General features: G+C 37.8%; 1 protein-coding gene and 1 pseudogene across 3 annotated transcripts in view; one reads left to right on the forward strand and one right to left on the reverse strand.

Moving 5' to 3' along the window:
• The window catches only part of Grid2 (glutamate ionotropic receptor delta type subunit 2), a 1,427,031-nt gene that overhangs the window by 814,406 nt on the left and 588,332 nt on the right, over window positions 1-24,293 (forward strand). The window lies entirely within an intron of this gene.
• LOC128098614 (dynein light chain 1, cytoplasmic-like) lies at window positions 3,398-3,728 on the reverse strand (annotated as a pseudogene).

Genomic DNA, 24,293 nt, shown 5'->3' on the forward strand with positions numbered 1-24,293 from the left:
ATAGATATCCCCCAAGAATGTGTACAAGCTGATTGGACTCCTGTGCAAATGTTAGATTTGAGGAGATTCAAAGAAGCATAGATTCATATGGCATCCACTCATGTTTCTTTCAGAAAACAGATGTTAAACTCGTGGTCAACTTGTAATAGAATTATCCCTCAAGCCTGGAGAGATTTGGTTACAGCTATTTTAGAGGCTGGTCCCTAATTACAATGGAGGACTTGGTAGAAGGGCTAGAACTATTGAAATCTCCCAAGATCAACTTCTTGGAGAGAGCGATTATGCTGATATACAAAGACAATCTTTATATAATGACCACACCCTAGCTTTATGCCAAATGGCAGGCTTGAATGCTTGGGACAGAATTGAAGAACTAGGAAAGAAAATTGAGTCATTTACTGAAGTGATACAGGGCCCAAAAGAAAACTTCACTAATTTCTTACAAAGATTGACTTCAACAGTAAATAGAATGATACCAAATTCAAAACCTATACAAATAATAATTGAATCTCTGCTTTTGAAAATGCTGATGCAAAATGCAAAAGGGTAAATTAGGTCATTAAAGGCAAGACCAACACCCTTAGACGAATGTATCTGATATACAATTAATATTGAATCTCATGACCATGATGATGCTTGCATAGGAGAGTTGATTTCCAGAGGTTTGAAGAAAAATAGTATGTCAAATGTTTCAACTGCAGTAGACAAGGTCACTTAAAAAGGGACTGTAAACAGAGCATTCCTAAAAGTAATGTTTTCTCAAGGAATAATCCTAACAGAATGCTCCTCCCTTCTGGAATATACAGAAGGTGTGGCAAAGGCCCTAGCACAAGGTAATGATGAGGTAAGAAGTGACAATGGCTTGTTCTTTTGTCTCTTTGATCTTTCAGCATTTATCCCAAAATCTGGTTCCAGATTTTTTTTTTATTAAAAGACCTATTAGATATCAAGCAGCATCTTCCAAAGGAATTGTTATACAGCCTTTGGTATTTTAGGTAGACATTTTCCACTCATGAAGGGTTGAAGTGTGTGAATCAATGTCTAAATAAAAAAAAACATATTTTTAAATAAAAAAAACAGGTTAAAGCTACTCATTTGCTTATAATGTAAAAGATAATTTCATAGGAAATCCAAGCATCATAAGTAAGGTTATACTGTTCTCTTAAAACCAGTTTATACTTAAACAGGTTGTGTACACAGTGTGTTAGCTGGTTAAACACGTAGTCTTAGAGGATTCTGTGGTGTATTATTAACTTCGATGTGAGTTCTGTCAAAAGTTTAGTCAGCTGGTGGGGTCAAGAGATACTTTTATAGAAATGTATTACTGCAAACAGTATATCTCCCTACTTCTGCTAAGATCTATGAGAGTCTCTGACTGAATTGCCTTATGGCAAATAGACCACAGATATGATTAGGGAGCCAAACACTAAGATGGAAGATACTATTGGATTACCTGGGTTCATCTGACCTAATAACATGAGGTCTTCCAAACAGAGACTTCCTTTCCTTGTTAACTTAAAGAGATAATGCAGAAAGGGACAAGGAGCTATTGCAAGTGGTAAAGGATATCAATTTGTCATTGCTGACTGTCTTTGTCTATTTTAATCTATGTAGCAAATTACCACAGACTTAGTCATTGATATAGATAAATAGATAGATAGATAGATAGATAGATAGATAGATAGATAGATAGATAGATAGATAGATAGATAGTTTCTCTGGCACATAGTCTAGAGCCTGGGCATCCCAAACTCAAAGGATGCATCTGAGTAGAGGCCTTCTTACTGAATCATAAATCACAGGACAGGCAAGTAAGTGTGCCCCAGACAGAGAGAAAGGCTTCTGACCAATCTTAGCCTTTTTCATCTGGAAACCACTTTCATTAAGAACAATAGTCTATTCACAGCATCCTGTGGTTGTGAATATACTATAGGTTGTAGCTCAGCTTTGAGATGAAAGACAGAGACACAGGCCAACAAACCGAGTCACAGTGTAGTGGCAGGAAATGACAGTCAACAGGAGATCCTACACCTCACTCTCGGTTTTGCCAATGACTTGGAGGATACAGGCAACAACCCTGCTGGGACTCCCCAAAAGGAACAAAACTCTACTTATTTGTCAGTTTTTTGAATTTAGCACTATGGCACTCATGTTGGTCTTCAGACATGCAAAACTACAAGATAAGAAATAATGTTTAAGTGATTTTTTTTTTTTTTAGGAGAACAGAAAACTAACAAAGGCTTGGGTTTCCCTGAGCTTCCACGATATGCCCTGTGCCAAGGGCAGATCCTGCACACAGAGACAGTCTTTATACCTGGAGAACTGAAAATAGTCACTAGATTGTAGTTTATAAAACTTTATAAAAACATAATTATTTATGATGTTTACAAAACACAATACTCTGAGACTGTCAAGAGGTAAATTCACGAAGAGAATTCAGTGAATTTTACCACTGTATTCCAGATACTCCTTACCAAAATAAACATCCCACTTGATCTATCATTGGAGAATTCAAGTGGCATTGAAATACTCTCAGTTCTCGTCCAAATTCAAAGTGCTATTCCACTTTCCAGCGTTTAAGATGTAGTACACTGGATAATGATCTTTTTAAAATGTGGATTCTTTGAAGTCTCTCATGAAGGCTTATTTAAATTCCTCTTAAATTGTCAAAATCTATTTTTTGAAATAATTTGCTATGTAGATCACACTAACAGCTTATAAAAAATTCGATGATATTGTGTCTCTGCAGCATACACTATGAACATAAAAAAATCAAATTTAAAACTGAATATGTGATTTTTATGTAGGAAGAGATCCTACTCAGGCAAACTATGTTTTCCTCCTATCCTTGAAACAGACTGAATTATCAATTTGAATATATAACTAATCAAATTAGAAGAGAGTGATTGAAACTAGCTTTACAACCAACTCCTAGTTAGTATGGAGCTGAACTTTCTCTATGTTCTGTTTATGTAGATATAGTTTGGAGATAATATTACATTATCATAAATCAAAGATTTTAAATGCATGCTGGAAGGCAAGTTTATCCTATCCCAAATGTTCTAAACATACAGTTTGCTCAAATGTGAAACATCAAGATTGATCTATTTATTTATTTATTTATTTCCCCAACAGATTTATTTTTAAAGGCATGGCCTACAGGAAGGAAAAAATGGGGTACAAAAATATAGACTAAAAATAAATACAAATGTAAGCTGTTTTACTAATTATTTTATAACCACAAACTTGTACAGAAGATACCCTGTACAAAACATAACAGATTCAAAACGTGGTGCTCCTTTAGCAAGGCTGAAGATTCAGCCTCCATTACCTAGAGTTTACACTGCAGTCCTTGTTACTAGATGGTATCACTGGGTGTTCGGTGCAGTCCATGTTTTTAGCCAAATTTGAGCAGAATGGCCACCTAACCCAGGTAGAAGTAGATTAAGTATTTGGTTTCCTGTGTCCCATAACTATCAAAGTGCCACCCACAATGCAGGGCCAGGTGGGATTGCACTTCTTGTCAAACTCTTTCATGATATGAGCCATGAGATCCTTTCCCATGTTACACTTCTCCGACACTGAGAAGCACATTCCTCCGAGTCATGTTGCATCTCTTCCAAGTCCACTGCAGTTTTGATCACTGCCTTCCGGTCACATTGGTGAAGCAGGGGCCAATGCTGCAGAGAATCAGTTGCTACCGAAGCTGTGGGCATCTGAATAATCATTTTGAATTATTAGAAACTTCGAGTTTTTATAATTAGACACTTGCTCTGTTACAAACAATTCAACATTTTGAAATTGTTGCTAGAATTTAATGAAAACTCTGACCCCAACAAGAAAGAGTAGTTTTACTGTGGCACAGGTCTCTCTCTGTGGTCCCTGACTCAGCATCACCAGGGAGAGTTAGATGCAAATTACTGGGCTCAACAAAAGGACCAGGTAGTGGAGCCCAGCTTTAGTGTTTACAAGCACCCATGATCACTGCAAGTTATTGCAGTAGCCCAGGAAACTGACTGGTAATTCCTGGTTTTCAGTTGAACTGAATTAAACCAAAACAAAAAATAGCCAAACTAACAAAATTGGATATTTACTTATTTTAAATAATCATAAATTTCTGAAAATTACTGTATGAAATATAGCTATGTATACATAATAATATCTCAGTTTTCACAAGTTCCCAATTATCAATCAGGAAATGGTAGTGAGGTAAAGAAAAAACATAACCCTCCAGATCAAGCAGTTTTTGTGCCTCCGTGAGTTTTGTTCCTTTGATCTGTGCCTGTCCAGTTTATAAATGGCCATAATATCAAGAAGTATCTCATAAGATGAAGATAATGATTTTCTTGGTCCTTTTAAAGACATAAGCATATTTTCTTCAATACTACAAAATGATATCTCTGACCCAATTGGAGTTTCATGTGAGGATTTCTTCCAGTACATCTAAGCACACTTTTCTTATAGCTACTGAGAGCAATATGGGGCAATCAGGGCAACCTCACAATACCCTGCTGCCTGATTCACTCACACAAGCACTGTGGTGAAAGCCTATAAGGCAATTAATTGCTAGTAGACATTGGGCTGGAAACAAGGCAAGGTAACGCAATTCTGTCTCATTCAACTCCCCTAGGGCCAGCAATTAAAAAGAAAGAAAACGAAAGCAGAAAGGCCAAACATTTTCTCATACTACAGAGAGCAGAAGACATGAATGGCCATTTCATTCACATACCACTTAAGGGAAGTTGGCATTATTCCCATTTGACTAATAAGGACATAATAGTCTTAATATATGGAGATCTTACTAATATTCAACAGAGAAGGGGGTGGTGGAAATAAGATTAGTATCAAAAGGGTGTTTAGTCCATGTGCTTTCTTATGTAAGGCTTCTTATATAAAATAGAATCAATAGTTCCTACAATTATACAGTAAGGACCTGATTGTGCATCACTGATTGGGGATTAAGAAGTGGGCATTAACTGTAGATGGAAAAGGGAAGCTTAACCTATAAACACACAATACCAACGTCTACTGGATGTTGTCAGGGTCTATATGCTATAGGTACAAGAGGAAACTATATTCCAGATTATAAACACACCTGGGGAAGTGTCCAGTTAGAAAGAAGAATAGTGAGTCCAGTAAGGCAACTGTTCTCAAGCCGTAGGTGGCAACCCTTTTGAGGTAGTACATCAGATATCCTGCATATCAGATATTCACATTATGATTCATAACCATAGCAAAATTACAGTTATGAATTAGCAAAGAAATAATTGTGTGACTAGGGGTCTCTACAGCATGAAGAACTGTATTAAAGGGTCACAGCATTAGGAAGATTGAGAACCACTGCAGAGATCACTGGTATCTGATCACCATGGTTAAAAATACCCGGTAAGTCTATAAACAATTCAGTGGCTATACAGGATTTCACTTGCCTGAAAGAATACATAAAGGATCATGGAGATTGGAGAACAGAATCATTTAGCTCCACAGGGCAGTACAATTTGTACTCTGTGTCTTTGTATTTTTGGCCAGTCTTGGAAGTTACCTCCTTCTTTCTCCTCTGACTCTGGCTATCTGTTATCTTCCATCGTGAATCTGATTATTCTGTTTTGTTCTTCTACAGGATTCAGTTCCATAGCCATGTTGCCTCCAAAACCAGACCTTACCGGTAGTCTTCCATAATTCCCCAAGATACTAGAGCTAAACCAATTCTTAAGAATATTAAATCCCCAGATGCTCGTTTATGATGTTGCCATGTGACAGAAAAGCATGGCTGTACCTTGGGAGATCCAGTATCTTTTCAATGTGAATAACTGCAAGATTTGAACAGTCATTTCCTGGAAAAGGTTGGGGACAGTTAGCCAGGATTACTGTTGAAGAAATAATGTCTGAACATTATTATGGTCAGTAAATCATCTGAATAAAAGATGCATTTGATTAGCTATCTTTAAGTGAAGTGAATTTTTGCTTGTTTCTGTACTAAATTTGAGCCAAGTCCTCCTATATAGGTGGGAGGAGATTTGAAGGTGAAATTTCAACAGTGCCTTTGTTTTGCTATCCTGTTAAAAAAACCCTCTACTCTCCATGGTAAGAACCATTTTGGACATTTGGTTACTGTGAATTTCAAAAGAATTTCCTATGACAGCACAGTAGTCCCCAAAGATGTTTTACCTACCATGGGAAGTGTCATTGTTTCTAAAGAAGGTAATAAAATCAGCAAGAAAATAATCAACCTTCTCTATAGGATATCGTCGTCTTAATTGACTGCAGACGCTTGAATTGATTTTTTAATCTACAGACACAGGACAAGGTCAGCAACAGAGAAAGCTGATATTGCTTTATTTTCATAGAGAGATATTTAATGTTCAGAATATAAACATGAAGTGTGGTGCTTTGAAAAAATGCTTTAAAACCAAAGACATTAATTGTATTTCTTTTTTAAATTTGTTTATTTAAAATGTTTTTTATTCATTTTGCATACCAACCACAGTTCCCCCTCCCTCCCCTCCTCTTGATCCTCCGCCACCTCCCTCAAGCCACCCTCATCCACTCCTCAGAGAGGGTAAGGCCTCCCATGGGGATTCCACTGTGATTTCTAAACACTGTTTAACAAAACTTATTTAGAAGACATTGTGCTTTGGTTGGGGGGTAGGTACAGTCAGCTATAGAGTCTTTATCTAGAACCCATGAGGCCATAAGTTCAACATATACTTATATGTTCAACGTAAAATAAATATATAACTTTTTAAGTGAAATTGGAAGGAGGGAATGAAGAAGGGGAGATGGATTTGTAAGGAAAGATAAGAAGGAGTTGGGGTGAATATAACCAATATACATGGTATGCATGTATGAAATTCTTAGTCAATAAATATATTATACTGAAACATATTCTAAGGGATTATTTTTAAATTTCCATTTAATAACAGTATGCTGAAATAGCACATATCTAATACTTTAAAATAATTTTCATTTTATTAAAATGTGAGTTATAACAAGTAAAAATATTAGCTATTTTTTAAAGCTAGTCATTGAAAAGAAATTTATGGGTGTAGAGGAAGCCCTGAATGTGTGAAGTCTTGAGTGAGTATGTGTTGTTCACTTGAATTAGCTTTGTCAAGGATCAAGCGTCAGACCCATGTGACTGGCAAATGCTTTTCCAGGTGAGGTTCAGAGGGATGACAAACCCTTCCTCTGGTCCGAGTACAAAAGTTGACAGTGGGTACAGAAAATATCCATCATAACACTCCCCCCAAGATGTTTATGGCCTGAAGACTGCTCCCCTACACAGACTACACCAAGAGATATTAGCTGAATCTGGCTCCTGGTTCAGCTGTAAGTAATAACTCGGCCTCCCTATTCAACTATATTTATTGAACACACTGAGCTTGCAGGGTTGCTGTGGCTTCTTCATCACAGAGACCAGTCCACTTGATCCCAGGCTTCCTCTGTCTCTTTCTCTGTCCTTCGTCCTTGCCCCGCTACCCCAGTCAGGAAAATCCCTAGAAACTGTGCAAGGTCAAAGAAATGAGTTACTTTCTACTATTGTCCACAAAAAAAGGATGAAATTCTATTGTTGTTGATTTGGTATTAAAATATTTTCCAAATACTTTTATTATTTCTTCTATTTTTGAGATTAAAATATATAGTTTCTCCTTTCTCTATCTTCCCTCCAAACCCTGCCATATACTCTTCTTTACTCTCTTTCAACTTCAGGGCCTCTTTTTTCATTAATTGTTGTTAAATACATATATGTATATACATAAACATTTCTAAATATATAAATACATACTATGTAGTCTATATAATATGCCCTGTGTACATGTTTCCAGGGCTGACCACTTGGTCTTGGTAACCAGCTGTGCTCATCCCAGGGGAATTTCTCTTGCTCTCAGCAAACCTTAGTTGACTATAGTTCTATGAATAGGGTTGAGGCCTCATGGTCTTTCCCCAGTCCACTTTATTTTGTCTATTGTTGTTGCCTTTGTTTAATTCATATTTGGGCAGCCATGTTGGTGAGACTTTATGAGTAGAGCTTCTGACATTGCTAGGAGACACAATCTCTCGGCCAACTCCTTGGTCCTTTGACTCCAATAACTTTCTACACCTTTTGCAATTATCCTTTAGCCTTAGGTGTGGGAGTTGTTTTGTAGATGTATCTATTGAGACTGAGCTCTTACCATTCTGAATTTTTATTGGTTGTGGTTGTAATGGTCTCTATTTGTTTCAAGGAGAAGTTTCTCAATGAGAGATAAGGACTACACTTAGCTGAGGGTATAAGAACAAATATTTAGAATGTAGTTAGCATGTATGCTGGTTCAGGAACGTGGTGGTTATAGGTTCTCCTTCAAAACTCAAGACTTTACTAGCTCAGATTTTATGGCTAAGTTTCTTAGCACCAGGCTTGATTTCCTTCTTGTTCAACCTGCCGTAAGTCCAATTAGAGAGCTATTTGGTTACTGGCAAGGTTTACATGCCATTACTGCACCCTCTGTGTTATCATGCCTTTCCGGTTATTGTTGTGGCTCACAGGCTTTACAGTTGGGTAAGATTGTTGGGTGTTTCTCTCCTTTGGAAACTTGTATGACATCTTCTGGTATCCTGTAAGCTAGTCCTCAAACAGAAGACTTTTAAGTCAGTTTGAGCTCAGAGGTCTCCTGGACCTATTTCTGAAGTATACGGTGTCTTGAGCAATAAGAGCTTACCTTCTACCTTTTAGGGACAACCAACAGCAATGGAAATAGACTATGTTTCAGAGGTCTCTTGGACATCCCTGACTAACAACTCAAAAGAGTGATGCTCATGCCTGGATTTGGGGTTTTTATTAGATGGTCTTTGACTCTTGGAGGAAGCCTTGTCAGTCCAGATGGAAAATTTTCATTTAAACTATATAAGTATAATTTTTCACATCAGATCTGGTAATAAAAAGTAAAGCATGGCTGGTATTCAGTCCATAACCTGTATACATACCTCACCATCAGATTTGACATCTGAGATTTCTTTTGGAATTTTCACAATCAAAATTTAGTGATACTCTTTCACCAATATATGAGTACAACCATTTTGGGGCTATTGATTAATAGAAGCTTTTGAAATCATAGGTGGACTAGAAAGGCCAATTTGCTTTCTTATGTATCTTTCTCTTGGGTCTTAATGACTTGGATGCTGCTCATTTTCAGTTGCCTTTGGATGATCATATTATGACTACTGAACTCCAACCTCAGTGTGGCTTTCATATGTTTTGTGTAGCTGAGGTGGTACAACAGTTTCATTCTCTATTTCTATCACTGTTTGTTCTATAAAATAAAATATCTTAAGGAAGAGAAGAGGCTTCCACTATTTGTTAAGACAGCAAATTCTAGTGTGTTTATATAGGCTTCTTTGTTTATAGCTTTAATAACAGAATCTAATATCAATTTCTTCATTTTATTAAACTACATCTTGATAATCATTATTAACACAATAGATTAAAGTGGTCCTTGGCTTTATAAAGAGGTTTATTTCAGTTCTTAAGGAAAAAATTATCCTTATCCAAGACTCACTCTACCTTCAACTGTTTGGCATTTGGCAGAAGGACAGACCTCTGACATTCTGCTAAACCAGCTGACAAATGTCTGTCAGTTTTGCTTTCAAACAGCAAATATCTGATGTTCTTTGGGTTTCAAATCACACTGACCCTGAATCTTAAAAATAACATTTATTTGCTTTCTGAGAATACCTCTTGTTTTAAAAGGTTTTCTTTTAAGTTTCTTAAAGTCATATTTAAAGCTAAAGAGAAGCTTTTGCAATAGATGGATCTTCGGAAGAGAGAACACTCATGACTTAACCAAATGACCCCATTTTCCAGCTTTGAAGCTATATAATCTTTTGATCTTTTTTTCCCTTTCTGTCAATTTTTAATTACAATTTTCATTGAGTAGGTTGGATCTTTGATACAGTTCTTTTTTATTTATAGAGACCATCATTTTTCATAAAGTAAATTTAATGAAAAGAAAATGGCAAGATAGCTTTCAATGTCTCTGAAAATGTGACACTGATTAAGACACCAATCAAAATATTTTTTTAAATTATTTTAAAATCATTTATCTGGAAAATAATCTTTATTAATCTCAGATTTATTAACTGTGAAATTGATCTGGTATCTAAGTAACAAAGACAGCTGACCACATAATTTTAGCAATGTCCAATGTAAAATTAGCTTGGAGGATAAAGGGGTACATTATTTATATTTTTTTTTATTCATGTACTTTATCCCATTGAGTCCAAATAGTGTTACCTATATGAGCATGCCTGTGGGGTCATTCACTGGGGCACAGGGAATCCACCAGTTGCCACACTCTTAAAAAAAGAAAAGAAAAAAAAAGTATTTTTCTCTCTCCCAGAAGCCATCAACTGCCAGGAGCTCCTCAAACAGGGGTGAGTTTTTGGAGCCCCTCCCCCTCCATGTTAGCATTTTTTAATTAGCATGATCTTATGCAGGTCCTGTGTAGGCAATCATAGTTCCTATGAGCTCATTTATACAGCAGCCATATCATGTCCAGAGGACATCATTCCACAGCTCTTCTCCCTTTCCTGCTTTTGCATCTTCCTTGTGAAATTTCCTGAGTCTTGGGAAGTGGAATATACAGATGTCTCATCTACACCTGAGCCATCACAGTTGTTTTTTCTAAATAATGAACAGTTATGCACCTGTGCATTAATCACTACCCATTGCAATAAGAAGCCTCTCTGACCAAGGCTGGCAGCAGATTATATCTATGGATATAAACGTAAATATTTAGAAGACAATTTGATAACATGGCTATTTAGGAAACAATTATATCAATGGGTTCTGCCTAGGACTTACAACATCCCAAACCATGAGTTTGGATCATATTTATTGTACCAAACTTGGATCTTATCCTGGCGAGCAGGTCTCAAATTCATTCCAGAGACTGGTGAATATCACCATAAGCAATCTTGTCATTAACTGCACCAGTAGGAACATCTTCCCTGGGAGGTAGATATTGTAGCATGTAGGGTCTAGTGCTGGATAAGACCATTGATATGTTTAGTCCTCAGGCAACCTGCCTGGAAGCCTCTAGAACTATGAAAACTAGCCAACAGAAGTTTTCACTTCGAGCCTGATTGCTCTCTGCCTCACAAACAAAGTGAGTGATGGTTTAAGTAGTAAACACCTTACCATACAGTTATAGCAGGTGACAAAGAACAACAGGAGTAGCTTTTGTCGTTTGGAGTGCCTCCAAGGCCTCTAGAACCAGTAATTGTGATGATGCCTGGCATTGAAATTTTCATTTCATAGCCCATGTCCTCTGGGAGCAGCACTGTTCACTAATGTAGAATACCTCATTACAATTTTTTTTCTTAAAAATATTTTGTATTAGTCAGGGTTCTCTAGAGGAATTTAATTAATACAAGTATTATATATAATATACATTAGAATTTATTAGATTGGCTTACAGGCTATAATCCAGCTAGTCTTACAGTGGCTCCCTAGCAATAGAAAGTCCAAGAGTTCAGTAGTTGTTCAGTCCACATTGCAGGACATCTCATCTGGTCATCAGTGTATTCTAGAATGCTGAAAAAGTAGACTCTAATCCTAATGAAGGGATGGACTTGCTAGTGAGAGTTAAGGAAACCAAAGAGAGGAAGCTTCCTTCTTCTATGTCCTTTATATAGGCTACCATCAGGACACTTGCCCCGATTGAGGGTGGATCTTCCTACTTCAGAAGATCTGGGTTAAAAGTGGATATTCCCACTTCAAATGATTTGATTTAAAAAAAAATCTCACAGGTGTACCCAAATGCTTAGCTTTTAGTTAAATGAAAATATAGTGAAGTTGACAACCAAGAGTAGTCATCATATATTTTAATTAGTTTACAAACTACTGGGGTTTCATAATTTTTTTCAAATACCTTCAGTTTGGGTTAGTCTACTCTCTTTTCATTCTTTCCATCACCCCCCTGATCCCATCCTCATTGGGACATTTACCTCCCAGTAGAATATATGTCCAGGAGTGTGACAGCTGGGTCACAGGGTAGGTCTATTTCTAATTTTCTGAGAATCCTCTGACTGATTTGTAAAGTGACTACACTAGCTTCCAATCCCAGTAACAGTGTGTAAGTGTTCACCTTTCCTTATATCCACACTATAATGTGTTGTCATTTTACCCTTGATTATGGAATTCTGACCGTGGGAAGATGGGATCATAATATACTTTTAATCTACATTTACCTTATGATTGAGGATGTCTTAAAAGTGTTTTCTGTCTATTTTAGTCACTGTTTTATTGCTGTTAAGAGACACCATGACCAAGGCAACTCTTAAAAGAGAAAGCATTTTATTGAGAGCTTGCTTACAGTTTCAGATGCTTAGTCAATTATCATCATGACAGGGAGCATGGTAGCATTCATGACAGGCATGGTGCTGAAGAAGAGTTTGAGAACTACATTCTGATCTGCAGGAAGAGAGAAAGACAATGGCCTGGGCATGGGCTTTTGAAACCTCAAAGCCCACTCCCAGTAACACACTTCCTTCAACAATGCCACAACATCTAATCCTTCTAATCCATTTAAGTAGTGCAAATTCCTGATGTCTAAGCATTCAAATATATGAGCCTATGTGGGCCATTCTTATTTAAACCACCACATTCTACTCCTTGGCCCCCACAGGCTTATAGATATATCATAATGCAAAAATGTATTTAGTTCAACTTTAAAATCCCCTCTAGTCTTTCACAGTCTCAAGAGTATTTAAAAGTCCAAAACCCAACATCTCTTCTGAGACTCAAGGCAATCTCTTAACTGTAACCTACTGTAAAATTAAAAAAAAAATACTTACAAAATAAAGTAGCACACAATACACATTATCATTCCAAAAAGAAGGAAAGAGATCATAGTGGGGAAACACTGGACCAAAGCAAGTCCAAATCCCAGCAGATAAACTATAAAGTCTGCATCTCTGTGTCTAATGTCAAAAGGTTCTTTTCAGACCTCCAGAGTTCTTCAGCTTTTTTGACTGTAATCTCTCTCTCTCTCTCTCTCTCTCTCTCTCTCTCTCTCTCTCTCTCTCTCTCTCTCTCTTTCTCTCTCTCTCTCTGCCTAGTTCCACACCTGATCTGCAGCTTTCCTTGGCAGGTATCCTACGACTTTGACATCTTCATCATCTTGGGGTCTCCAACACAACCACAGCTACACCCAATGACCTCTCTAGGCCTCCATGTAAGGACACCCTTGAAAAAGGCCTGGCCTTGGCACCTTTCCTTAGCTGTGGAGGGGGATGCCACAACTTCTTTCTTGTGTCCTTGACTCTAAACCCAGAACCATGTTGCTGAAGCTGCCAACCTCTGCTGCTTGATGGGACTGGAACTTGGACTCCTCGTTCAATTACATTTGCATCAGCTGTCTGTTGTTGATGCTTTTGTTCATGGCTTAAGCTTTTTCTTTAATTGTTTTTCACAAGTTAGAAGCTTAGCTGGACAGGGTCTTGCTCTGAGGTCACTTCTCCCTTCATTCAATTTCCCATCAGGCTTTTCTCTAAGCGCCGTATCTCCTTGAGCACTAGATTAGCCCCATTATACTTCCTGGTGCTCCTTTTCTTCTCAAACTGTACATTTTGCTTTTCTAATTTTCAGCTTGTTCCTTTTCATTACAGATCTGCATTAAAATGATTACTAATAACCATAAGACACAGGCATCACTAGACTGTCTTGAACTCTCCTCTGTGACTAACCTAAAACTCTTCCATTTATCCTCAGGCAGCTTTTTCCTGACAAGGGCAGAAGGCAGTCACACTCTTTGCCAAAATATCACAGGAATGGTCTCTAGTCCACTTACTAATGTTCTTCTCTTCTGAAACCCCTTGAGCTGGGCTACCACAGTCCAAATTGCCTCCAGCACTGTCTTTCATGCTCTTACAAGGATGGCCCACTAAACCCCACTTAAAGTGTACAGCCACTTTTTCTAATCTAAAGTTCCCAAATCTTCCATCTCCCTCTGAGAAGCAGCATGGTCAGGCCTGTTGCAACAATATCCCTGTCCCTGATACCAATTTCATCCTAGTCATTATTCTATTGCTATGGAGAGACACTATGAAACCTCCAAGCTCACTTCTAGTTATACACTTCTTCCAAAAAGGCCACAAACCCTAATCCTTTTAATCCTTTCAAATAGTGGCATTTCCTGGTGACTAAGTTTCAAATATACGAGCCTGGGGGACCATTCTTCTTCAAACCACCACACTATCCATTTGTATCTCTTCCGAGATCTCTTCTTTCAGTGACACAGCCCATTGTTTAATTGCATTGTTTATTTTCTTAGTGTGTAGGGGTCTCTTCAGTTTTGTTTGTTTTTTGTTTGTTTTTTACTCTAGGCAGGTATCCTGGACACAGAGTCCCTAAGAGTTTCTCCTGTTCTGTGTTTTTAATAATGTAAGGAAATTCATGCGAAGTTTCTTTTCTAGCCCTCTGTTTAGCATTCTGTAGAACTCTTATACCTAGATAGGCATCTCTTTCTCTAGGTTTGGAAATTCTTCTTCCATGATGCTATTGAAAATGTTTTCTATGCCTTTGATGTATTGCTCTTCTCCTTTGATTCCAATAATCCAAATATTAAGTCTGTTCTTGGTATCCTAGAGCTGAGTCATGCACTGTAGCTGTCATTGCTGTTTTTTTTTCATTGATCATTTTTTAAAATATGATCTGATTCTTCTGCCTTGTCTTCCATAACTGATTTTCTATATAATCCATCCTATTGATGAGGATTTCCACTGAGGCTTTTATTTTCCTGAGTATTTTTTTTCATTATCATATCAGTTTGGTTGGCTTTAGTAAGCCTCTGTTTTTTAAATTCAATTTTTGTATATTATATTGATGTCCTTATTTCATCTAGCTCTTTGTTTTTGTTTTCTTGGAGCATAGCCATGTCTTTGTTGAATTGTTTGAACACAGATAGTTATCTTTTTTTCTATTTTTCTGGAAGTCCCTCCACATCATTTTCATTGGAGGTCATGTATACAGGACCACCCACTGTGGATGAGACATATTATCTTGGTTTTTCATGGTGCTCTTTTGGGAATGGCATATCTAGAATACTTTGTTCATTGAATCTTTCTCTCTTTCTTTCTCCATTTTTTTTAATTTATTTTAATTTATTTTGCAATACAATTCAGTTCTACATATCAGCCACGGATTCCCTTGTTCTCCCCCCCTCCCGTCCCCCTCACCTTCCCCCCAACCCCCCCACCCCCATTCCCATCTCCTCCAGGGCAAAGCCTTCCCCACAGACTGAGGTCAACCTGGTAGACTCAGTCCAGGTAGGTCTAGTCCCCTCCTCCCAGGCCGAGCCAAACAATCCTGCATAGGCCCCAGGTTTCAAACAGCCAACTCATGCAATGAGCACAAGATCTGGTCCCACTGCCTGGATGCCTCCCAAACAGATCAAGCCAATCAACTGTCTCACCCATTCAGAGGGCCTGATCCAGTGGGGACCCCTCAGCCATTGGTTCATAGTTCATATGTTTCCATTCATTTGGCTATTTGTCCCTGTGCTTTATCCAGCCTTGGTCTCAAAGAAGCGGAGAAGGAAATCAGAGATACATCACTCTTTCTCCATTTTTTATTCTTTCCTTCGCTCCCACCTTTTCTTCCCCCCTTCCTTACCCCTCCTCAAATTCTTTCCTCTGTCCCTCCTTCTAATCTTTCTTCCCTCTAGCCTTCCTTTTCTCCCTTCCTCCTTTCCTTTCTTCCTTTTTTTTATGCAGGTCACTTTTCTTCTTTCAATGTAAAGGTTTACAAAGCTCAAGAAAAGATTAAGTTTTAATAGGGTTGAGACTTGGTTTTCCTCTGTGGGGCAGGTGTAGGATGTTCCTGGCCAGTGTTGACTTGCCCTGATTAGTCATATCAGGTGAAGGACATACAGACTGGACTCCTGGTGCAAAATTCCCTGGAACTATTTCAGGTCTGTTGTAGAGGCTGATAAGGGCCTGGTGTCTGTATCCAGGTTTCCCAGTATATAAAAAGATCTAAGATGGTGTGGGGATCCATACTTTTGTACAGGTTGGGATCCCGGTTCAGGGGATTTCCAAGAAGCATAGGCAGGCCTAAACTGTGGAGGCTCCGTTCCTTATTTGGTGCAGGTGACTTGGCTAATTTGACTCCTGGAACAAAATTCCTGGGAGATGTGAAGAGATGTCCTTCAGGAGGCTGAAAGGCCTGGTGTCTGGAACAAGGTTCCAGAGTCATGGAGGCTTGCCTAAGCAGGAGCCACATTTTACTTTCAATCATGATTCACATTCATATTTGTAAGAAAATATATCAAACCTGACAACAGTCATTAAATTGTTTAATGTTATTTGGTATTGTGAAAAAAGAAAAAAAATCAACCACATTAAATATCACTTGGTATAAAATACAGCTTGTGTGCCCCTTCCCACTCGAATCTTAACTCACGTCTTCCCACAACAATCTTAATTAAAATAACAACTCTATTCCTCTGGCTGACACACTTCTCAAGTGTAGGCAGGGCTACTCCAGGTATAGAATCCTTAATTATAAATATTAAGCTGTTAAACATAAGTGATTCTATGTTTTGACTTTAAAATGATATTTAACAAATTTACAAAATATGGTTTATAATAATCAAAAATTACACACAGAGTAACTTATAAATATTTAATTTTTCATCACTAAGAGTGTTTTTAAAACCTTCTGTAAAAATAATATTAAAGGGCTAGGTGTGTGCCTACATGGTAAAACACTTGCCTGGAGTGTACAAGGGCCTGCCTGGGATGAATCCAAAGGAGAATAGAGGGGTGGAAGGAGGGAGGGGGAGGAGAGGGGAGGAGGGGAGAGAGGGAAGGCTGAGGGAAGACATCTTACAAATAACTGAAAATGTATTAATTAGACACCCTTGTCTTATCTGTATGTGGCTAGCTCATCTCTGTTATTAATGGGCTCTGCATGAAGCCAGTCAGTGATAGTGTACCATTTCTCTGTGTCAGACAAGGTCTCCAACAGAAGAGTCTTATTCTGTGAATTTCATCAATCCAAAGCTTATATTTTGTTTATCAAAAAAATTTAGAAAAGTTTTAACTCTATACTCTTTTCTGGAATGTTGCAACCACAAAACTTCTGTCTTATACATCTATTCCCTGGGACCAATCAGTGTCTCCCCTTTCCTCCCCAATATGTCTATAGAATCTATTATATTCTAGCCCATATATTTTCATATATTTTATGTTTAAAGATCAATGGTGAATGAGTTATGTTCACTTTTTGTTAGGAGTAGTGTCTAACGAAAATAACCATGGTTTTGGAAGGGAGGAATGGTAATTTGTCTAGACAGGAGCTGAATAAGAAACATAATTTTCACTTCTTAGCTCTTTACCAAAGCAAGGCAAACAAACGCTAACATTCTGTTATTTGAAACAAGTTCATAACTCACCTTAAAAAGCTGAAAAATAAAGTCATATTATTGGCCAAAATTCTTTGGGCAAAAATGTAGGCTCCTATAGTAAATACATTATATTCTAAAATATTTAATCAAGAACTTGAATGATAAGCACTTCATTAGATTGTTGAGAGCATGTATTATAAAGATGCAAATCGGCCTGTCTTTTTTATTTTTATCATTTTGTAATGAAAAAAAAAGCAATAGATCAGCATATCTTACAGCAGACTTAGAGCACGTGCTAATATGAGTGAGGTTCTGGCCTCAGCACTCCATACCAAATGAGGGGAAGGAACTTTTCTGTTTATGTGAACACTTTCAGAGCTAACTGTCATGGAAATTGTGCTGCAAGTGAGTTACATGTGTCTGTGAAGGCAAGCATGTGAAATGTATGCATCGCCTACCCTGCTTCCTTAGCCAATGAAGACTTAGTCTGTAGGAGGTAGCAGACATTTTAAAACTTCAGAAGCATTATCCTAATGTTTATAACAAACAAAAGCAACCAGATCACACAAAACATCAACAACTGTGATTTTCAAATCACAGAATGGATTTACTTCAACATGTACTTGTTCTTCTCACAAAAGTAATTACTGCCCTATGACACATAAAGACACTCTTCTAATATGTCTCCCATCAAGTCACCTAGAAAGAAGGCATTTAAGCTTATCAAGCCATCTGTTTAGGATGTTTTTCAGACTTTGTAGTGTAGAACACTGGTAGCCCTCAGCATTGTAGCCTTCAGCTCATGTTTTAAAGTCTAAAGGAAGTCATGGGATCATACCCAAACAGGCCTTTTGCTTTGACTCTTTCTTTCATATTCCAACGTAAGCAAACTGTAAATTGTGCTATCAAATTTTGCTGTGAAATAATGCAAAATATTTGAGTAAGCTATCAAGTATATAGTAGGTTAAAAATGTCTTCGTTCTTTGTAAACTGGCCCAAAAAAATACTGACACATGTCTCCAGGTGACCCTATGATTTAAGGACTTTGACATTACCATTCAGCACTAATGGGCTCAGCCCTAGTGAGAGGAACACACCTAAGTCACAATGTGTAGTTCCGGAGAAGAACTTTTCTCAAAATGAAAGCTGACTAAAGGGAAGAATGAAATTCAGTAGTCATCTGGATATTTCTCTCTTCACTTAATCTCAGAGGAATTTGTTGGAGCAAGCTTCTATATATTGCTTATTTAATAGCTTAGCAGAACTGATTTTTACTATTTAACCTCAAATGACATCTAATAAGTAATGATATATTTCAAAGTGTAACTGATAAATCATAATGAAGAGAGACTATCTCTTGTGATAAAAGAAGGAAAACAAAACTTGATAATAAAATAAAATTATTAATGATTCCAAGTAATAAACTCAATTCTGGTAAATAGTAACATATTATCCCACATGGAATAGGTGTAATCAAAATAATTGATGCAAGGCTATGGTTTGTAATGCAGTTATTGAAGTATTAACAATGCTTTACTGTGCTTCAAGAAGTTGTCTACAAAGAAGTTCTTTTAAAATGCAGGCTTAAAAGACAATATGTTTTCTACTGAAGGTTTTCTGGATTTTCCATCTTCTAGAGGGTGCTTGTCCTCAGCTACTTCTGGTGTACTCTCCTGTGTACGCTGGCAGACATCACTATACTTTCTAGATTCCTGATCAGCACCCATTAGAGTTCTCTTAGGATAGGAATGACGTCAGCCTTTTTTATCCAAACCTCTCCAGAAACACTGTTTCTGGTACATTTGAGAAACACTGAAGGGTCAAATGATTTTCTTAAATTCATTGAGTAGAAGTACATCCATGCCAGGTCATTGCTGTCCATCTCTGACTGAGCTCTTTATAAAAGGATGGGTACCAGCATCATCTACAGTCCTCAGCATGGCATCACTCAGGCACTTCTTCGCAGTCCATTCACAGCCCTCATGCCAGACCTTCTCACTCTGCAGTGGGCCCAGCAGAGTGATTTACAAGTGGTTCAAGTGATTTAAGTGGTTCCTATACATGTTAAAAATGTTGATAGTGTAAAGAACTCCCAATACATTGCACACAGTTTTACTGGAATTTTGAGAGTGTGCTCACAGTTTACAACAGAAAATGCTATTTTAGACTTGATTTTGAATCATTTTAATGTCTTGAGAATTTTGTTCTTAAGATCCTCGTTTAATGTTAGGAACCATTGTCTTTTCGTGTAATAAATTGTGTATTTTGTGTGGGAAGACTGACTCAGTTTAAATTACTGGAAGAGATCCTGAGATAAGTATTTTAGTAGAGATGGCTCATTTCAGAGGCACTTCCAGAAAGCACAGTGGGAAACTGTAAGGACAAAAACTGGTCAAGGGTGTCTTACCAAGAATTGGGTATGAATGTGAACAGATGGGGTTCCACCTGAGGAACTGCCTGTGTAATATACCTCAGAGATAGCACCCAGAAATGGTTGTGATCCATTGTGTGGAAGTCAGTACTATAGCCAGCCTGTGACAAAAGAAAAAGCTTCAAACTACAGGCAACCAGAAAGGAAGCCAGAAGCTGAAGAAGAAAGTTGCACCCTGCCTTAAATCAGCTGGGAGGGGGTGAGTTTGTAGGGTGAGGGGAGACGCTGTGTGTTGATTGGATATTGAGAAGGAGGATGCTAGGGCTTTTCTTCATACCTATTTATGTTCACGTCACCTCTATAGAGGTTACATGTTTCTTTTCCAGTGTGGAGGTGAAGAAGGGTGACCATCGTGGTCTGTCTGGCAGACATTAAGCTTATGACATCAGCAGCTGTAGATCAGAAGAGCTGCTTGCTTCTGCATCTGTCCATTCTTGGAAACTAAACTGCCCCTGGGGTGACTTCTGAGATTTCCTGAATGAAAATTGCAGTATGTTTTTATTGAAGGATCAGATATCCAGATATGCACAGGCTTTAGAGACTTCGGAATCACCCTACTGGAAGGAAGAGGATGAAGGCATTTCTTTGCATCCCCATTTGTTGAGCTTTGTCTTCAGCAATTCCCAGTGTTGCTTCATTTCTAGGACATGTTTAAGTTTTACTGTAGCACTCAGTATATGATATGTACCCATCACATCCTAGCAATTTTGCTCTGAATGAGGATTGCTTTGTTCACTTCTGATTCGGGAAAGGCAGAAATCTGAAGGCTGGGAGCCAACTGCACCTGTTGAGCTTGGTCCAATTTTGTACCTTTATAATGAGCAAAGGTACTTGCGACCCTATTAGGAAGATAGGCTAATAAAACTGGTTGAAGCTTGAATGCTGATGCCTTAGAGAATGCGAGAGGAATAAAACTGAGTACGCATGAAAAAGAATTTGTGGTTGGAATTAAGGGTCTAGTAGAAGTTAGAAATCATTTATTTCTAGTAACACATAAAACAGGCAGTGTGCATTCTACTTTTAAGAAAGAGAGAACAGTGACTTCTAAGATACATTAATGACATTTAAGGCAACACTGATCATTTTACAGAGAGATTGGATTTATAAAGATGTACAGACTGGGCATATTATGTAAAATGTTTAAGAACAAACAAACATAAAATTACCAACAGCATAGGATCACTACCATGTTTCAGCTGATTTTGTATGAGTGGGTTGCTTTGTCAAATATTGAAATTCTTTTCTGCATATAGTAGCATTTCGTTAGAGCAAAATGTAGCAGTTGGTGCCTCAGATCAAAGAGACATTTTAATATTAAACACATTTCTAATACCATGTGGTAGTTTGAATGTAATTGGCCCCCATAATCTCATAGGGAGTGGCACTATTAGAAGGTGTGGTTTGTTGGAGAGGGTATGACCTTGATGAAGGAAATGTGTCCCTGTGGGGGTGGGCTTTGAGGTTTCATATATCAGGACATGACCCAGTGTCTCAGTCAACTTCCTGTTGCCTGCAAGATATAGGACTCTCAGCTACTATTCTAGCACCATGTCTGCCTGCATGCCACCATGTTCCCTGCCATGATGATAATGGACTGAACCTCCAAAACTGTAAACAACCCACCCCAATTAAAAGTTTTACATTATGAGTTGCCATGGTCATCATCTTTATTGACAGCAATAGAAACCCTAAGACACACCATAAGGTGATTTGTCAACGGTAAGAGAAAGTAGTTCAAAGCTACCATCCGGAAATAGCACAGAGCAGAAAGTCTGTTGCTTGCAACTCTAAACATTATCCATTGCTGACAAGTCCAACACCATCACAACTGTTTCTTACTGTCAACTACAAGATTGCTTTCTATAGAAAAATGACTCCAGAAATTTAGAAATGCAGGAAAGTGTGCATTTGGTTACTGAATCAAAGGCTTTAAGGGTCATACTTCAAGTAAACATAAACATTTTGAGAATGACAGACACCACAAATAGTTTAGGTGATGACCATGGAAGTTCACATTTTGTATTTATGTTCTTTTTCCTTTGGACAATTTGTAATCAATGAGAATTATGTTGACATACTTTAATTCTAAAATCAGTAATATATTTGATACTCTTGAAACTTCTAGAACCCCAAATCTCATTATAATATAGGGTGAGCTAAAAGATAACAGAAATGTTGAATGGCATATCCCTCATAATGAATAATAGTAAGCAATCGCCTTCACCAATGATGAGTTGTGAGTCGTGCAGGATAAAGCCAAGCTACACACCTAGTTATTATACACATAGCAGTAAACCCATTAACTGCCCAAATCAGACACTTGATTTTTAATTGTCATTTTGTTCTTTTGGCATAATCCCTGGGAATCATTGTCCAATTTGTTCTCTACTAGCATTTGAGCCTTCCTTGTGTGATTGTTCTGTGGTGGTGAAATTGCAGATAAGGATCAGGTAAAGAAATACATACAAATAGACACAGTATACAGCAAACATGCATGAGTACTTACAATGAATAGATGCGTTTGAAGCTTTTAATCTGTTGATTGATGTAGCACATTGTCCACATCCTGAAAGGAATGTGAGGACTGAGAATTACTAAAGAAGAGATTTTTCTTACACCAAATCAGCACAAAATGGGCATGTGTTGAAATAGTAGCATCATGTTTTAACTGCTCAAATTCCTTAATGGTTTATTCCTTACCTCTCCGGGATGTAAAAAGTTCATAAGTAAACAGGGATGGATATAAATAATGAAAACTGCTATGTCCCACAGACTGTTCTACAATTGTCAGTTTAACTACAATTCTCATTTTTTAAAACTGCATAGTAGTTTCTGCAACTTTGAGAACGAAAGCTAGGAGAACATTTTCACATAAAACAGCTTTGAAATCACTGCCATCTACTTATGTCTGATCTCAGGATTTTAGAGAGTTACTCAATGTTTTGTTCCTTCAGTTTCTTTTTATTTTATTATTATTTTTTATTTGGCAAGTGTTTGCCTCCATATATGTATGTATACAATGTAAGTATAGCGCCCACAGAGGCCAGATGAGGGCTTCAGGTATCCAAGAACTGGAAGTAAAAATATTGAACTGCTATGTTGGTTCTGGGAACCATATCAGGGTCATATGCAAAAGTAGCGAGTGCTCTTAATAGTTGTGCCACCTCTAGCCCATATGTGTGTATGTATTTACATGTATATGTTTATGTAAACTGCACATCCTAGGGTTTAAATGATAAAGATGCTATGGGAATTCAGCAGCATATTTGTACATAGATAACTTTGTTCCTTGTACTCATCTAAATTTTGGGGGGAGACAAAGTTTACACACACATACACACAGAGAGAAGCATGTGTGTATGTTATATAATTCAGTACTCAGAGTAATAAATAATAAATTATATTACTTTGATTGCTGATGCACTACAAAAAGTGTTTATTAAATTACATTTAGTAAATTCTGTATTGACCTTGACACCAGATTTCTGGAAATCTTGCTATCCACTACTCATTAGTGAAGAGGATACACCAGGGATGGAAATGGTGTTCTTACTCTTGGGAAGCTTACAGAGGGAATGAAACAGTACATAAGATGCAACATGTCCCCTCAAATGCTTGCATAAATACACTTGCACAATAGATAGAAGGAAGAAAAGCAGTTACCATTTGAAAAATAGTTTTCCAAGGTAGGATAGAGGAGAAATCAAAAGGACCAACCCAAAGATGTGAAAGTTCACTGCGTGAAGGGCCATGTGTGGCTCTGGCTATTATCAACACACTTGTATTTGAGAACCTCTTTTATATTCTCTCTCCCTTTCTTTTCTTCCATTTCCCCTTCTCCTTCTCTTCTTTCTTTGCTTCAACATAGAGAAAAAAGCTTTCTAAATCTTACCAATTAAGTGCCAATATGCCCCCAAACTGTCATTTTAAATCTTGATCAAACGCCCACTAAAGGCTCACTCATTTATGTTGTCAATCACACTTAGGAACTAATTTATCCTACCAATTATCATTTAGCTACTAAAAGTAAATAAACGCTTTAATGGTATCTCCTAGTTGTTCCAAAAGTCAGCATGTTAGAATGTAGTGAAGCAGAAATGGATGAGGTGCTCTTCAACTTTTAGAGACAGGTTTAGGGTCTGTGGAGGCTCTGTTGGTAAAGTGCCGCATGTACAAACACGAGGCCCTGACTTTGGATGGCCAGCACCCATGTAAAAAGCCAGATGTGGCAGATGTGGTACTGTATACTTATAATCCCATAGCTAGGGGGTGGAGACAGGAGGATCCCTCGAGTTTATTTGGCCAGGTAGCCTGACTGAACCACTGAGGTCCACATACAGCTAGAGACCCTGCTTCAAAAAATAAGAGGAAAGCTGAGCATGGTGGTGTATGACTTTAATCCCAGGTCTAGGAGGTAGAGGCAGAAGGATCTCTGTCATTTCAAGGCCAGCCTGGTCTCTATAGAGAGTGAGTTC

The sequence above is a fragment of the Peromyscus californicus genome, unplaced genomic scaffold (genome assembly GCF_007827085.1).
Source record: "Peromyscus californicus insignis strain IS unplaced genomic scaffold, ASM782708v3 Scaffold_6__1_contigs__length_162567912, whole genome shotgun sequence".
NCBI classification, from domain to species: domain Eukaryota; kingdom Metazoa; phylum Chordata; class Mammalia; order Rodentia; family Cricetidae; genus Peromyscus; species Peromyscus californicus.